The sequence below is a fragment of the Gavia stellata genome, chromosome 8, assembly GCF_030936135.1.
Source record: "Gavia stellata isolate bGavSte3 chromosome 8, bGavSte3.hap2, whole genome shotgun sequence".
In the NCBI taxonomy this organism is placed as follows: Eukaryota; Metazoa; Chordata; class Aves; order Gaviiformes; family Gaviidae; genus Gavia; species Gavia stellata.
Genome location: NC_082601.1, coordinates 33,818,423 through 33,836,972, shown reverse-complemented (window position 1 = coordinate 33,836,972; position 18,550 = coordinate 33,818,423).

Here is an 18,550-nt window from a genome sequence, read left to right as displayed (position 1 = left end):
TAAGTCGAGATAGATCTATAAGGGATTCAAGCTTAGTAATGCCAAAGCTCAGAAGTTAAGAGAGGGTAGATCTGATGAAAATGAATGCAAGAGGCTTCCAGGAGACTGTAGTCTTCACCCACTGTAAAACTTCATCTGATATAAGTCAGACTGTAGCTGACTCTTTTCTTCTATAGTAAACTGGGTAGGGTGGGGTGTCTTTTTCAGGGCCTTTGAGCCCTCTGCGCAAAAGCTGCCTCCAACCATCTTTTATAATAAAAAAGTATCGCTTACCAAATTGGTCATGGAATATTTAATAATCCTTCCTGATCAAGGCTTTGGTTGTATAACTTATTCAAAAGATGGCCTAATATAATATAAAAAGTGTGACTTCATTGTGTATTCAGTATTTTATGAATTGGGACTCTTGGAGTTACATTCATCAAGAATTCTTAAAATGGACAACTCCTGAAAAGGGGTGCTTTCACTTGCTTTCTCTCCATTATTTATTCATTATCTGTACACAGACTTCAAAATGTTACTTCATTATCATACTTCTGACTTCTCCAGACTAACACCTGCATGGAGATACACAGACTTCAATCAAAGCATTTTCTCGAGTTTTTTAACAGGAAATTACCTTCCACTTATGCAAATTACCCAAATCAAGTAGATAAATGCAAGTGTGAACAACAAGGAAGAAATCTTTGGAAATTACTCGTATTCAGGTTATCATATTCATCATCCTCACTGTTAGTCTGTGGTCCATTGGAGCTCCCAGTAATATTTGTACTATTTCCTTTATTTTCTGTTTCTTGTTATTTATCTTTTCTTTGTTGTTGTTTTGTTTTTTTTTTTTTTTTTTTGTTTTGTTGCTGTCAGTCAGCTTGACAATAATGTATATAAAAGCATTAAAGAAACAAATAGTTGTAAGGGCATGTCTTGGCTGATAACTAGCAAAAGAGAGGTTGTATCTTTCTACAACAATTTATGGTTTTACTGACAGCATAATTCACAGTATCTTCACAGTTCCTAACTAGGAGAGAAGAAATAATCTGGCTAACATTACTAGAAATAGAGAAAGAGACCAAAGTATTTAGGGAAAATCAGAAAAGGTATAAGAAATGTAAATTTTATAAGGTTGCACATGGTGTGAGGTAGATCCTCAGTATATAAACTATAAGTATGTTGATTTATATTAGGAAAGAAGATGTCCCTGTAAACACAGCACCAATTATGATAAATCAAGTGAGCCCATGATAACTACTAAATCATACAAATATTTTTATTCATAGTTCTGCCTCAAATGTCTGGAGTTTTAGTTAGCTTATTCAAGTCCTTTGTAAGGTCTAATACTTATATTGTGAGCTCTTACAACAACAGTTGTGTCTCTCCATTTCATGGGTATTCAGAAGCTGTCACATCTCTGTCCTGGTTTTTCATTATGCTCCTTAGCCATGACCAAGGTATGACAAAAGTTATTCGTGTCAGCTGCTCTCAAATTATTTAGTTAGCCTATAGCTTTTCTTTCATTTGGCGTACATTTTCCTTATCTAAAACCATAGATTCAGAAATACATGCCAACCTGAATTCACTTGCGAAAGTAACGTGTACAATTAAAACCCCCATAATTTTGTAGATTTAATCTACCTCTCTGTTCAATGTTGACAGTGGTTGCTCAGATAAGTTTATTACTAAAAATTTCTGATAAACACTTTATTGGAAATTTTACATCTGTGGGTAGATCTGGAATTGTAAATACTGAACTGACGTATAAATCAGATTATACACTATCACGTACCTTGTGTGTAGAAGCCCTCTTAGCATGAGTTTTTTGTATATGTGAAGATTCAAAAATACACATTTTTCTTGAATCCTTGTACAACTGCAAAGGAAAGTACAAAAACTTAATGTCTTACATAAAATGATATTTTGGTACAAAGTAATTTATGACTTGAATTTGTGTGATTAAAGCAGCTCAACCTACTTGCAGAAGTAGATTAACTCATTCCATTTCTCTTATGAGCTGAGTCGAAATAAAAATCTGCAGACCTCTGAGTTGGTTTCCCTATAACAGTTTGCAGACCAAATTCAAGTATAATTGTTGGTTTTCTTGTGTAAAGAAGTCCTAACTGTCTCAGAAGAATTTCCTAAGAATATATTTTTTTCCTGACCAGAAAAGCCTGAATTCTCTGTAGTTTCTATAAAACAAACTCAGAAGACTCAAGAAAGCCACACAGTTAAGAATTTAAAAATGTGAATGTATGTTTGCAGACAAACCTTTAGAACTGAGTCCCTGACTCTCATCTTTTCATCAGCTTTACCACTACATCCTGCAATAACGATCTTTTCTAGATGTTTATTATAGTAACTTCTGAGATGCCTTCCCTTCTGCACACATTGAGATTCTTTGCACTGCTGAGGAGACAGGGCTGTGTAGAATACGTTTGTAAGAAGCTCTGTAACTGTACTGGTCAGAAATACAATACAGAAACAACTTAGGGTAGAGCAGTTGGTTTGGAGAATGAAAAAAAAAAGCTATATGACAAAAGCTCTCTAGAGAGATAATCAGTACCATAGAAAATTGTTTACATGTGAAGAGTAAGGAAGGGCATAAATACCAAGTTCTTTGGTTTGACTATTGAGACTGTCTTCCCAAAAGATGAAAAACAGAGTTGGTTGATAAGATGTTAGTTAGGATTTTCAGACTGTATTCACAGAAAGCATGTCAGAACAAATGGCACTGCCACTTCAGAGTCACTGCTCTGCATGTCAAGTACTTCATACATAAGGATTGGAAATACCCATTCTTGGACAGCTCTTTCAACTGTGCCCACCATGGGAAAACACTAATGAGCAATCAATTCTGCTGCTGTCCAAAAGACCCTTTCAAGAACATTACAATCCATTTTAAATACAAGCAGACCTATCCAGCAGCGGTATCATTGCTTTCCATACCCATGTTCTCAGAACGCAAATTCATCTATAGAAGAAGGCTGAGCATTAGTAAGGTATCAGGGACCAGTGTCAGAAAATCCCTTTTCCATGAATAAATCCCTTTTCCCTTTTCCAGTAACTGCCAGTGTGCTAGTTGTCCTCTTGAGGCTCTCACCAGCGACCCTGAGGGACAGAGGGCATGGCTGAACCAGGAGAGGAGTTTATATGACAGATTGGTGGCTTTTGTTTTCTGATGCCACCATGGGACACACATCAGGGCCATGGGAAGTTAGTTGCTGCCAGGATTCAGGGGTTTCTAGTGCAGTCATGGGACTGTGTTGTCATGTGTAAACACCAGTAGGGACCTAGGATATCACAGTTCTTGATTTTGGAAATTGAAAATAAACTTTTTATGAAAAAGTGCTAGCAGCATCATAACAGAAGTTGAAATTATCTCACTGCTATGAGCTTCTGTTTGTGTACACATATTTTTAAGCAACTGAGAACAAAATCTATTGGATATCCTTATAGCTGCCACAGCGGAGATTCCCATTCAGACATATGCAGCCGCTCTGAGGCCCATATGTCCTTAAAACTGACAAAAAGGGTGACAGGATGCTTTGGAAAAAGCCACATTGGCACTGGCACCTTTGTAACAATGTGCAATGTCTCCATAAGCTGAGACATGTTAGAAAACTGAGAGTTCATAAAACGTCTGTAGGAATGATGCTTTGGATCATTGCATTTGCTGAAGATTTTAAGGTCTTAGTTGTGTTTAGAAACCCCAAAAAGCTCTTAAAACAAAAAGGGTAATGAGCATTGCCATAGCCAATTAATTTCTCTTTAAAAAGTGTTGTCTTACTGCCTTATTTAGAGAGTTGCATGGGCCAAGTTTGAAAAAAGCAAGTTCTTGAAGAATGTGCAGTTTGTTTTGAACAAACATGGAAAGAAACTGAATAGTCACAGTCACAATGACCCTCAAACTCTGAAACATAACGCACTTGCAGCTTCCTGTGTCCAGACTTTAAGCTGTGAGGGTGTGGGGCTTACAGATGCGTGCAGAATATGCATGCATTCATCTGCTGCTGTTGAATTTACCACTGATTTTCATGGAAGTATCAGAATACTCTACGCTAAAAAAATCTTTTCCAGCAGCAATAGAAGTCACCCAGACATACCCAGGAGAGAAGGCTGTAAGAGACAGTACATGCAAGTTTTAGCTCACAAAGTTCTCTTCTAATAGCAGCAAAGCCACCTCTGGGTCAGGGAGGAAATACCAAGTTTCCTGCAATTTTAAGTTATTCCTCCTCAGCCCACGGGTTCGAAAGTCTTCAGTGTGGAAATCAGGGCACAGGAGGAGGGAGCTGATACACGAGGAGGGAGCTGATACACGAAGGGGTGTGGGGAGAAATGCACCTGAACTTGAGAGCTTAGAAGTCGTCTTGGGTCACCTAAGCTTTCATGTAACTTGAGATCCTCTGAGCAAAAACTGAACAAAAGGATCAGTTCAGCTACTAAACCTTCCGTGGAAACTGATCTTTTCACTTAAAATTCCCATCTTTTCCCTTTAGAATGTGTAAATGAAAAAGGCCAAATTTAGTCTCCTTTTTAAGCAATTCTGCAAGACTTAAGACTTGAATAGACATCCGTGCCTATGAACATGCCATAAACATTCTGCCTAGCGTTCAAAAATCTCTTTTCAGAGGCCAGAGTCAGAGGAAGTGCTTAAAAGTGCTGTCTCCCCAGCTGCCTCCAGATCAGATCCATGACATCTGATTTTTCTCTGCTTACAGAAGCAGAAAAGATAACTTATGTTTGTTTTTAGCAAATTAATTGTTCCTTTTTTTTTAAAGGTTGACTCAAGCAAGGAAGGAATAATTTATCAAATGTAGAGGGAACATGATTTTTAAAAGGAATTGAAGAACACAGCTGCACAGCAATGAGACGGGGTTTTGTTGCTGCTCTTGTTTTCACATAGAAACAACTCTTTCAGTTTGTAAGTGTAAGTGCCTTCGTAGACACTGACTGTAATGGACCACAGTTACTGGTGGATAAGCCTTGTAGGTTTAGTTACCATAGAGACCAGTTTGATCTAGTGCATTAAAATTCCCTAAGACAAGAGTGCATCACAGGTTGTATTAAATTAAGACTAGTCCTGGTATGCTTCCTAACCTGTATTATAATTTCTTAGAATGATGAATTAGTAGACCATCAAAGTTCAAGGTTCACAGGAGAGCTGAACAGTTATATCATGTTAGCATATTAATTACCAGTCTTCTATTCAGTAACACTTCGCCACGAGCACTGTCATACTTTAGCCTTTCCTAAAGCTTTAATTGGTACCTCAGGTAATCTTAGTACTATTTGTTGTTACTGCAAGGTAAGTAGGCAACACAATTAAAACCTGCTAAAAGAAACTAGTAAAATGAATTTATGGAATAACAATAAAGGCTGCTTCAATGGAATTAGTTAATCAATCTGAAGGAAAACACTATGAGCAATGCACTCAGAACTAAGGACATATTCCCACAAAAATATTTGAGTCAGATTCATTACATTGGTCTTATGAGGTATGGCTTTGGTCTGTAAACTCACCCCGTAAATCCTTAGTTGCACTTAACGTTGTATATGGGGTGAAAAACCCAGGTACACGTTTTAGGAACACACAACTGAGCTACAACATGAAAGGAATCTGGTTAAAACCCAGATGCACTTATAATGAAAATTTTTATGAAAAGGAGAAATCAACTTACTATTAAGCTTGCCAAAAGATCGTTCTCCCCCCCAAAAAACCAAACCACAAAAACCAAACCCAGAAGAAAACTATACTCTTTTTTGAGACCACAGGTGTGAGTAACTGGTGCAGTCATTATGTCAGGACACATACAAAAAATATTTCAGATAGTGTAAAGGTAAGTGCGGATACACAACAATTATTGGTATGTTTCTGCATTGTGTGACATTAAAAGATGAAATGCACCACTCAGGAGACGAACGTGATAAGTGTTATGGTTTCCCCAGTGTGCAGAACTGTTTTGTCAAGTCGAGTTTTGCTAAGTTCTGATCACTCTGCTTGACTTAAGTTTTATGATGCCACCTTACAGTGGCTGGGAAACTGGGCTTGGATAATTAACGCAGTATATTGACAGAATAAAAATGTTTATCTTAGGGGTTTTTCTATTAATTTTCTTGCAGATGCATGTATGCATGAGTACAAGTATGTATATGTTCCCTTTGCACCTGTAATACCTAATGACTCCCCTGTTAACAGACGTGGATCAGAGCTGACGTTGAATGTGGAAAGTTATCACCTACACAAAGAGATCCTTACCTTTAGCATTATTTGCCACATATATCACACAGATGTAATAGCTACAAAATACACTGGAACAATACAGACCAGGGGTTTATCACTTTTTCCCACTCATTTTCTACCAAAACCACTAGCAAGTGTATGCCACACTACTCTGGGCAGAGACGGGCATGCGGCATTTCAGTTTGTCACATATATGATTTAGAGGACAAATGAGATTATTTGAATAGCAAAATTGAATATTCTGGTAAATAATTATGTTTCCATCAGGTTTCCAAGGACTATTATCTACTAGTGGTTTGGTCCCAAACCATCAAAAACATTATCATAGGGGTAATTTTGAGTGCTTTGGCTGTGCTCGTGCTGCTTCTCGAAGGCTGCCCTGATGTTGGTTTCGAGAGCAGACTCACTATTACCTGTCCGTACCTGCGGGACAGCACTGCCTGGGAACACGCGGCGGCTCCGCTTCCTCTCGGCACCCCGCTGAGGGACATGGGGGTCCGCTCTGTTCAACAGCCTGGAGCTGTTGAAGTCATTTCCACATGCCCCTGCTAGAAACCTCCTTGCAGAGGTGTGCGGGAGCAAGTGCTGCAGCTGGACCTTCAGCTCTCGCAGGGCATATCCTGCTCACCGGTAGCTTAAGCTAACCTTTGGCAGAAGTCAGTGAGATGCAGAGAGGTAGCACTTTAGACCACCATGAATAAATCCAGCATAGGCCATCTGTGAGACCACAGCATGGCTGCGAGCCTTGCCGGTAGCGTGCCACGGCTCTTACGGAGCAGGTTATCCACTGACTGCAGCTATTATAGTGGGAGACCATGCTCCTCTGAGAAGCTGTAAGCATAAACAAAAATCAGTGGTCATTCTCACAGAAATTCAGATCAAACTGAGTATTAGGAACTGCTTAGTTTTGTAAACTCTGACAGAAATGAAAGGGAGGAATAAGTTTTGGGAAGAAAATACTTTGAGAAAAAGGAGATGCAGGTGAACCACAGTATTGAAAGGTGGTGAGTAGATTGAGCTGTGTCACTGCACTGTCCTCTACTTTGATCACAAGGAACCATCTGTCCAAGGATTAAGAGTATTTTGTTTGAGCCAACCTTGTTTCCTGAGCTGTAGTGACACATTGTGTTGGCTACTGTGTAATACTTTCTGTTCAGCAGACACTGGATGTGTACAGCTGCCAGGATTAGGTTGCAGTGGTGGTTTGTAACAAAAAATACAACAAAGACTTAGAAAATTAGAAATAAGAAGCCACCATGAAAAGTCCACCCAGGCTGTGTGCCAGTCCACTTGGTCACCATACAAGCAGGGAGGCTGGGTGGGCAATGGGACCCCCATGAGTACGTGCAACTGGGGCCATAGGTTTATGATCCGTGTGTTTTGAACCTGGGCCCCTTTAAGCAGTGCCTGTGCTGGCTATTTCCTTCTTCTGCCAGGTACTGAAATGCATTGATTTCTACATTGTTTAATACAATAATTTGGGATATTGTACTGTATGCCAGACAAATAATTTGATGTCAGTTCAGAAATAATCTTTCCTTTCCTTCTCTCCTTCCAAAAAGAAAGGGAGAGAAATATTTGGTTTTAACCTGAATCTGTTCAGTGAGCATTTCTACACGATGGCCATGTAAACGGTTGTGTACGTAAAGAAGAAGGAAATTAATTCTTTTATATGTTGCTTTTGCAACCAAAAAAAGCATTTTCTAAAATACCTGCCTAAGACAGCGCTGAATTTGGAGTCCATTGTGGCAGCATCCAGATACAGGTACATGCTGAAAAAGTTGGGGTGGCCTTCAAAGTGTTTGTCTAAAAATGTATAAAAGAAAATAAGTGAAATAATTTCAATTCTTTTGCTTTTTGAAGAAATCCTGTGCCATTGGACTACTGCAAGTTTTGTGGTGGCTCCAGAGCTTTCAGTTACAAATACCTGCCGACAGACTCCCTTTGATTTTATTCTAGGAGTGGCTATTAGTGGTACCTACCTACACAGCTGATCTTTCTGTATGCGTATAATGCTATGGCTTGGAAATTCAGGTTCAGCAGCAGGTGTTGCATGTAGAAACACAGCTCTTTCAGCATCTGCTGCTCAGTGACTCATAAAGAGCACTGACAACAGCTGGGCTTGTTTGCTTGCCTTTTTACTTCAGGAAAAGCTGCTGTGGTAGATGCAACACAAAGAGGAGAAGGAAGATTTGAGTCAATCCTTGAGCTTTGCAACTTTGTTTAACGAGGGTATGCCATGTTCTTCAATTTCTCCCATTTGAGAGGGGTTGGTGAGAAGGGGGAGATGCAGGCAAACTAATATGGCTACTCATTGTATTTAGTTGTAGGCTTTCAAATAGATTGTTAGGTATGGTAGCCTACAGCAGACTGATCTCAGGAAACAGGCAATATTCTATATTTGCTTAGCAGCAAGAGGGCAGATTTCAACTGTAAAAGTAACAAGGGATTTTTCCTTTAGTTGCAGTCAGGGAGAATGGGAAATTAGGAAGTCTTTTTGTTTCCTTAGATGATAATATACCTTTTACGAATTTCTGTAGGCTGTAGGAGAACAGGCATAGAACTATGTTCTTTTACAGAGCCTTACCTCCTGGTATGCTTTTATCAAATGCTTCATAGTAAGCTAAATGCAAGGTGATACTGGGCTTCTCTTTCTTAAACTTTTTAGCTGTATATGTCCTAAACCTGAAGCGGCTGTCCCAGCACCACACTGCCTGTGTATCTCTATAAAATCAGTTCATGAAGATAAAGAGCATCCCAAAAGGTTTTTTGAGCTCCTCTTAGTTTGTTTATATAGGGAATACAATAAGTGCAGTTGTGTAAAAACATACACAGCAGTTACGGTTTTTTGTGCTTCACCAGAGTCCTGGCAGGTAGCTGTATATTAGCTGCGGTTTACAGACAGATTGAGACAAATATCCACTACAAAGACAGACTGTCAAGGTTTATTGTTTTAGCTGCAGCACCATGCTGTTAAGAGTGACCATAATCGGTGATCTGGGAAGAGGAGTGGCCTGTGAGCATGCATAGAAGCTGGCTCTCTCTAGCTGCAGTCACTCTGTATTTCATGCCTTTTTGTAAAAGAAGTAATAACTGCTGTTGAGAGAGGATTCAGGTATGCTGCACACAGCTTAAGAGGTACAACGCTGTCAGCTACTAACTGCTCTGCAGAAACCAAGGAGCTTTCCTGCCTGCCTTGTAGCAATTTGCAAGGGCTAATTCCAGGTGATTAAATCATATAAAGCAAGGGGAAGAATAGCAACAGTGGTTGCTACTCACAAGCAGTTAAGTTTTTCTGTATCTTAAAGGGCATGATAATGTATTTATACCATAACATATGTGCAGTCCAGAGTTATGTTCCGAAGCCTAGTGGATTCTCTGGCTCTGGGCACATAGTTTTCCAGTATGGTGGTACTACTGGTTAACTGGATAAGTTAGTGGAAGGAGTCCCTTTGTTTCAGCTTTATCAACAGTGAAACACTTAACATGGCAACAGACTGCTTTACAGAAGGGCATACATCTGTTGTCTGAGAGCTTTCCTATAAAAAGTGACCTTCCTGTTTTTCCGGAACTGTATGTACAGTGAGAACACTTCCTTCCTTGCACTGTTCACAGCAGTTCCAAAATGAATGTCAGAAATGTCACCCCAGCCTTTGCACTTTCGCCATGTGCATGTCCAATAGACGGGGACCTTTGTACAAAATACAATATTAACTGCTTTTATTCATCCACAATATTATCAAAATAAAATTAGTTAAAATGGAAGATGTGACAAATTAAACACTGGCATTGCTTTGACAATGTGGTATGGGTACCTGGTTTGTGCTTTTGTTTTTCAGCTGGTAATTTGGAATCTGATCCTTGTGCTTCCAGCTCCTGCTGGAGTGAATAAAGTTCTGGGCATGCACTAACTGCTTCTGAAAACCAAGATTTTGATGAAATGTTCACAGCCAGTGAATTGTTTTTCTTAATAGTATTTTTAAAACATGAGTATAGAAATAGGCCTGCAAACACTGGCAAAATTAAAAATTACTTGGCTCAGTCAGCACAGCACAAATAACCAAATGTGTTTAAACTTGCGGAGAATTTTTTGTTTTCATTTTCGCAAGTTTCGCTTGTTTCCAGGCAGGATCAAGACAAGCTGCCAAATAATAGCAGCTCACATGAGAAACCAAATAAACAGGACCGAAAGAGGAACAAATCCTTCCTCAGCATAAACCATAGCTTTCGCTGCTCTCTGTCTGTTGACTCTAGCACACCTTAATATTATACTTCCACCAGGTATTACTGGGGAAAGAACAGTAACTAAGTCGTGCCTTCTGACTACTCTTACTGTACCTGTATAGAGTGTCTGCATGTATAGTTATATATACAAACATATATATGCAGATGTACGTGTAGATACATATGTATGTAGATAAATATAACACTATAGCGTTACAAACAGCGTAACTGGGCGTCAGCTTAAGTAGTAGGCATCTTAATATCTGAAAGGTTTGAAAGGTAACATTTTTCGCCTTTTTTTTTCTTATTATTTTGCCCTCATTATAAGCTATGCAAATTGAGAGAGTGGTGAAGTGGGTCATGAGGATTCATTGTTTGAAAATAGAAATTCAACAAGTCCAAGTTTGGATTTAGACATGGATCAAAACAAAAATATCCTGAAAGGCAGTGGGGCAAAAATCTGTCCTGGTCTTGATTCCTGCTATCTGAAACTCAGGAGACAAGTCTGCCTGACCTCCAGCAGCTTCAGTCACTGGAGTTTACTCATATTTCTCATAGCTGTATTTGTAATGGACCCAAAAATGCTGTGTGGCTTCAGCAGTATTTAAAGGAAGGGAAAACTTTCTAGACCCCAGAATAGATAAATTTGCTATTGCAGCGTATCCCATAGGATTCTCCCCAGAGCGTTTTTGGGGATAAGCAACCATCTGATGATATTTTGGAAAAAAACAGACCTGAAAGTCTCCTCTCCGAAGAGAAGGAGGTGTGAATATCACCATGGGAAAGCGGGAGGGCAGAGACTGGAACAGCTGCACTGGCCTTTTCTTTTTCTCTCTTCCGACTTTCAGCACTTGCTGGAGGAGGAATCACAGAATGTGTCTGAGAAATTTAGATAATACTGAGGACATTATGAAAAAGCACCCAGGCTTCTAAAAGCTGAGAGGAAAAGCCATAAAAAATGCAGAGCTTTGAGAAGCAGGTGAACAGCAACTTTGGGGAATAGCTCCATGACAGTGAAAAATAAATGTAGTTTTAAAAAAAATTGTATCTGGCACTGTTTGGGTCTTGAAAATTGGGAGAAAAGGAGCCTTTTTGAGGCAAGAAATAGTTGGTTTTCTCTTAGAAAGGGAATCTTAAAAAAAAAAAAAAAAAAAGGCAAAAAAAAGAGAAAACACTTCCAGGGCCCATTTGAAGAGTAAGTGGGAGACAGAGCAATGAGGTGGGTAAGATGGAGATTAGTGTGGTGGATTTAGCATGTTTCTGAAGTAAAACAGATCCTTAAATGTCAAGAGTTAAGATTATTAAGTCTTCAGGAAGCTGTTGAAGAAGAGAGCAGTGAGAGCAATATGAAGAGTGTGTGGTGAATTGCATGACAATATGAGTACCCTTTAAAGAGCAAATCTTTTGGGAGAGGCTGAGTTACAATTAATATGGAGAACAAAGTGTTGGCTGAAATACATACTCTGTTCTTTTTTCTTTGTGTAACACATTATTGCTGGTTCATGTGAAACATTTCAAGGTACAAGAAAATCTTCCTTTTTGTTTCTGTCCATATGTAGTTGCGATCCCACAAGTTTAAGGATTTTTCCCTAGTATGATAACCCTCTCCAGTGCTTAGCATCTTATACTGTAGAAGGGTCAAGGAGATGGTCTAACTTTCTTCCAGAATCTTAGTGTCTCTCATTTTCACCCGTAACACCTCCTATGCCACTGAACTGCAGCTGTATGTAATCTTCACCATAGACAAGCATTTTGAAGCCACAAAGGAGTCCAATTAAAGAAGGACAGTTTCACATATATGTAACTAGGTCTTGCTTTGTGCGAATATTCTTTCCAGACACCTTAACTGCCTCATTTTCCCACCTTGGAAGCAGTCTGTACAATATGCACATCTGATTGTTGTAAGCAGAACAGAGGTTTCCTGTTTTCTGTCTTCCAGGCATTTCTGTTTACATGTGTGACAGGTCTTGGACACTACTAAAACCTGTCAAAAGGTACAGGTGATCAACGTGATCAGCAACAATCCCCAGTATAAGAGCCTTTTTTATGTCACTTTAGATAGCCTCTGGCTATGAAGTAGTGCACCATCTCCTTACGTTAGTATAACAGTCTCCAGGTTTGCTACTGGCTGGGAACCAGATCTCTCTTCTCCATCAACACTTCTCTCCCTTGGGATGCTGCTAACTAATACTTTACATTTCAGTCATTGCTGTCTATTTTCCTAATGGTTTATGGTTTTGAATATTAGCCCTTTCTCTCTCCTGTAGAAACAGCTGACTCATGACATTTTCATTTTTGTTGATTTATAATTAATCTTGCCTACCTACAGTAGCCAATACCACATTGCCAATGAGTAGATCAGTGAGAGTCTTTCATGGTTCTTGACCACCCTCATTCTCAGGTAGCAATGTACATCATAATATGGCTTAATCTGGCATCAGTGTGAGAAGAGGGTGATGGTTTTCTTACCATCTACAACTGACAGGGCATAATAGGGTATGGCCCATCACACTGTACATGTGTCCAGCACAGTATGTTTAGTCTTTGGGGATCCTCCCTCAGAAGCAAAGTACAACTCAGTGTTTAAGTCCAGCTGCCTTTTTTCCCAATTTTGGTGTTGTCATTTTTAATATAAAAAGTGACATTTGATTTTAATATCAAAATGAACACCTCAGAGTAAAATCCTGATGCCCAGCAGACTAAGGAACCCTTTTGATTCATGTAATTGGATGAGATTAGCCGTTGATTGCTTCATCTTAAGGTTTACCTTAACTCGCTATGCTAGGTTTAAAAACTGCCGTAATTCAAAATTATACTGGCTTCAAGATACTTGCGCCACCTTTTCTATTTGAGTGAGGTTAAAATCTTGGCATGTGTCCCTCCCCTATTTCTCCAGTCACATTGCTGCTCGCTAAATTTTGTGTCAGTATTTTCTAACCCTTAATCCTATGCAACATTACTGCTACTTTTCTGTCTTATTCCATCTGTCCTTTTGCTCCAGCTGAGATATTTAACTTCAGCGTACAGAGGATTTGGCTTCTCACCACCTGCCAGGTTTTCCCCAGGTACCATAGGTGCTTCGCTCTTCCCTGCTGCTCTTCATGCTTCACAGAGAAACGCAAATTTTGAGCCAGCCTTTGGGTTAATGGCCATGTTAAAAAATGTCCCTCTGTGAAGCATGAAAGACAATACAAAGCACTGATGCAGTCCCTAGAGACAGATGGAAAAGAAGCTGACTTTCTGAAAATCAGAAACCTGATAGCAGACAGGCCATGAGTTGGCCCATTTTATATATATAAACTCAACCTGTCCAGCAAATAACAGTGCAGGAAAGCTTTAAAGCTTGAAATAACAGTGCTCAGCTTGGAGGGGGAGACCCATAGGCTGAAGCTCGCTGTGAAGTCAAACCAGAGTCTGCAGCAATTGTGTTAGGAGCAGGTTCCCACCTGTGCCTTACAAGTAGCCTCATGAGTGGGGTTGATTCATGCATATTGACTGTGTATGTGCTGGCCTTTTTGACACCAATTTTTCTGATTCAGATAAGAAAAGTCTGAGTGGCAAAATCCCTCACATCTTTACTATGATTAGTACTAGAGAGTTGTTAGAAGGTTTTCCAACAATCTGTGTGGAAGATATAACTATTTTTAACAGATTTGGGCCTTTTTGTGATCCTGTCTATGTCAATTGGATAAGCTAAAAAAAAAAAAACCCAAGACCCAAACAAACAACAAAACAAAACAAAGGCCATCTTATTGATATTGAAATATCTTTTTTTGTTTGCTTTGGTTAATAGTCAGATGACTACTATGCCTTGCTAATGGAATGGCCGTTTTGAAGCAGAAATCACTGCTGACTTGCTCTATTCAAATCAATAAATTATTGCAAGTTATTTTCTTACTTCTGATATTCAAGCAGTCTTCTAAACCCTGAAATTAAATGGATTACCAATGTCCAGATTAATGTGTTTCTACTGCTCATGTAATTAAAAGCTGGTACCAGTTTAGTACAGAAAATGCTATGGACTCCCCACCAGAAAAATTGAATTAATAAAGAGCAGAAACAAGCTATATACAGTTTACTTCTGTTGTGAGCAACCACACTCGTTTGTTACCTTCATGGTCTCTCATTCCGTTCCTTTGTTTTGTATCTCTCAGAACACCTTGAGACTAATTATTTGAGAGAAATATTAAAATATGTGAGTTTATTCTGTAATAGAAGATTTCTTTAATGTAAGGTTGCACACTGGATGCAGCACAGTAGATGCATTTTAAAAATGCCATGGAGAAATGAGGTCAACTGTCAATATCTTCTAAAAACAGTGAATTGTGTGCATAGGTCTTAATGTATTAATTAAGATAAGACAAGGATATGATTTTAAACTATTTAGATATATGCTGCTTTCTATCAGCTTGTCATTTGGGCAATTGATTGGTAGATTATTCAAAATCTAATGTCAAGGGTTTTTATAAGAGTATTTCCCCCATTCGTAAGAAAGTCTTACAATGGCATTAGCAGAAGTATTTACATTCCTCTCTGTAGGTAGAAGGATATCTTCCAGGTTGTAGAAAATGGTTGGGAAAATGGTAATAGTGGGCTTAGCAACTGGAGTTGCAGAACTAGCAAGGACCAATGGATTATATTATAGAAGAAAAGCTATTCTCTTTAATCAGTTGTGGGTGAGCTTCTGTAATACCTACTGTATACCTACTGTATCTAGTATAATTTCAAACTCAGAAATCAACTTTTGTCTTCAAGACTTTCATTATGGAGAGAAAAAACATATTATCAGCTACAACAACAAAAGACTTGCTTTAACATACTCAGTAATCTGATGAGTGCGGCTGTGCAAAATGCGAGGGAGTCAGATGGTTCTGGAGGGAGAGACTAGGGAAGAATAAGGCAGAGTACTGAAAGGATATGCCAAGGCCATGACATACAGATATGGAAGTTTAAGTATGTTAAAACAAAATAAAAGGAATTACTGGAATTCCATACATGCTTGAAGTGCTGTATTTTAACTCTTTGCTGGTTTAGGGTGTCAGTTTCTTAAGAGTAATGAAAAGGACTGCAGACTTTTACACCTTTGATCTGTCTGAGTCTAAGATGACTGATTCGAACCAACTCCCTACAGAGAGCAAAAGGCTAAAAGCCTGGGTTCTGTGTTCAGCTGCAGATGGAGGCTATAAATGACTTCAGTATCACCAGGAAGTAGTATTCCTCTGCTTTGTCCAAATGCAATTGATAGAACAGCTCCCGCAGGTTCTCCGTCACTGGACACAACTGCAAAGTTTCTTTTCAGCATGGACACACAGCATGATTTTTATTTTTTCGTCAGTAGCAGCGTTCAGGACTGGCTTTATGACTCCTAACTTAGGATCCCAGCTAAGCTGCTGAAATTGGAAGTAGTCAAATTACATCTCCTCTAATGCATGCATAGAGGGAAAAGAATCTAGAGTGTATCGTTTGACCTGCCCACGGTACAATTTTAAACAGAGATCCTTATCTCCATGGGTTGTATGTACTCCCAGAGTAGGTGTTCAAATTTCATGCTTGCTGGTTTTAACCTGGACATTTACACAGGAAAGAATAAAGCCAATGCCAAGTGATTTGGGGAAGGCCCCGCCACCCCTCCCCTCCCCACCCCCCCCCCCCCCCGGAACACGATGAGATAAAAGGACTTCCATTAAGACATTTATATCCCAGACGTAGATATTGTAATTTCATCTAACTGGGAATACAAGAATGCACCTCATGGCAAATCAGTGGCTGCTTAGCAATGCAGCTTTCTATAATCACATCAAATCTGTTTTCTACTCTCTGCACCAGGTCTTCTAGTATAAAATCCTGCACAAGGAATGTGCACCAACATACCAACTGTAGTTTGGGGTAGTCTCTGGCTGCTTGTGCTACAGTCTTTCAGCTGTGATCACAGTTTTTGACAGGAGACAGAAACAATGGAGGCTGAAAGAGACACTGGGCTTGTCCCCCAGGTGACTGTGGAACAGACTATTTCCAGGAACAAGGTCAAGTTGGAGAAAAAACATTTCTGTCAGCTCTATCCATGCTGCAAGTAAGCCACACTTCCTCATTCTTCCATGCTACAAAGAAGGAGAAAAGAAGCAAAAGCACATCAGCTAATCAAACTGGTTTAGTTGCACATTGAGAAGGAAATAGATAAGACACATTATAATTTCTATTTTTAAAAAGTTTTAAAGCATTTGCAAGCTGGGGATGTGTGCTCGCACTTGGAAAAAGAAATCACAGTGTATATATTTTGTCAGTTTTGCAGTAGATACCATGATCCTATCTGTATTTCCCGTAACACTTAGCTGACTGGAAGTAGTCAGTACCACTGAGGATGTCATATTCCATATAGAGATCATTTAAAATTTTGTTTAAATAACAGTTTTGCTCAGAAAGTTTTGTATGAGAAAGTGTGCTTGGTTTTCAGTTATAATATTTTAATGCTTTTTACATCAATAACTTTGTTAGTTTTAAACTAAATGATGCCCAAATACCAAGCAAATTGTCTTGTGAAATCTGAGAATGTAGTCCTTGTTTTTAACTTCAGTTCGTGACAATGATGCCTCTACAACAATCTGACATGGCACACACCTGTCTTTCTATAATATTCATCATAAAAAAACCTCCAAGAAAGCTCTGGAGGGATTTATTTCTGAATAATAATGACTTCTTAATAGAGAGAGTGGAAGTACAATCAGAATTGGAAATACTTGAAGCAAGAGCTCTAGAAAATACTGTTTCCCACTGTAATCTCACTTAGGAAAGCATCTGAAGTGTGTGCTTGAATCTTAGTAACTACAAAAGCAATAAACATACATTTTCTAAAGATTGGTTCATGTACTTAAGATGTGGCTTATGGTTAATGTTTTGAAGAATCATGGTCTATATTAGACCAACATTAGAAATTATGGTAGTAATGTGCACTGACAACTGTGTTTTACAGCTTCTTTCCCTGTCAGTCTATGACTATCCCCTACCTACTGTCTTTTCATGTTTCACCTGTTTCTTCTAATTGCATGAATTACCCTTAGGACATAGGAGGATCTTATCGGTCAAGTAAAAAAGCCTTGTCATAAAGAAATATGCACTGCTCTTTTAAGACGTTAGTCTGGAAAAGAATGATATAGACTGGTGGAATGATTTTCTTAACTCTTAATGGCTTATTTTATTTATATATATATTATTTTTACATATATTATTTGTTGGATACTTAGGCTACAATAATTGCTTTTAGGCATTCCTTAGAATGGATGTAGTAAGAAATGTACATTAAAAAGTTTTTCAGAAGTGAATAGCAAATTATCCAAATAGTGTCTTCAAATGAGCAGTACAATATCTAGAGCCATGCCATAAATGGTGCGTTGTAAGTGGACTTTCATAAAACCTTTTAACATAACACTATCACAACATCCTGCAAGAAACAAGTGGAATAATGGATCCTGACTTGAAACATCATAGGAAACAGACCTGGGAACTGGGTAGAAGTTCTCTCTCGACCCTATTTCCTGTAATTCCATGATACAATTATGTGTGACAAAAAGAAGCAGTATTCCCTGGACAAGGCGCATTTGATAGCGTATGCTGAGGTCTAAAGGTCAGCTGCCATAAAATTGCTACTTTGGGGCAGTTTCTATTTTACTAAATGTTATTAAAGTGTACTAGTCCCTAAGGAAAAACAACCCTCCTATCAATGCGAATTTGTTTAATCTGTTGTAATAGCTTCACCAAAATTTCCCTTAATATTCTTTGTGCAGATGACTTTGGAAAAATTGCATCAGTTTGTATTCAGATTACTAATACATTTATCTCAGAAACAATTTTACTTACTAAAGGAAAAGCATGTATTGAGTTTTAACTATATTCTCAAATAAACATCATCCATATTATAGTATTTGTTAGAACTGTGGGAGAGGTAATCAAGATAAAGTAATTCAGAAACTAAACACAAGACTATCACGAAGGAGTGCTGAGTCAGACCCTTGACTCGCCCCATACTTGTACTCAGAATTCCCACTGGCATCTGTCATCACTGACATTGGCATCAGAGTCCAAAATAATTAAAATCAAGCA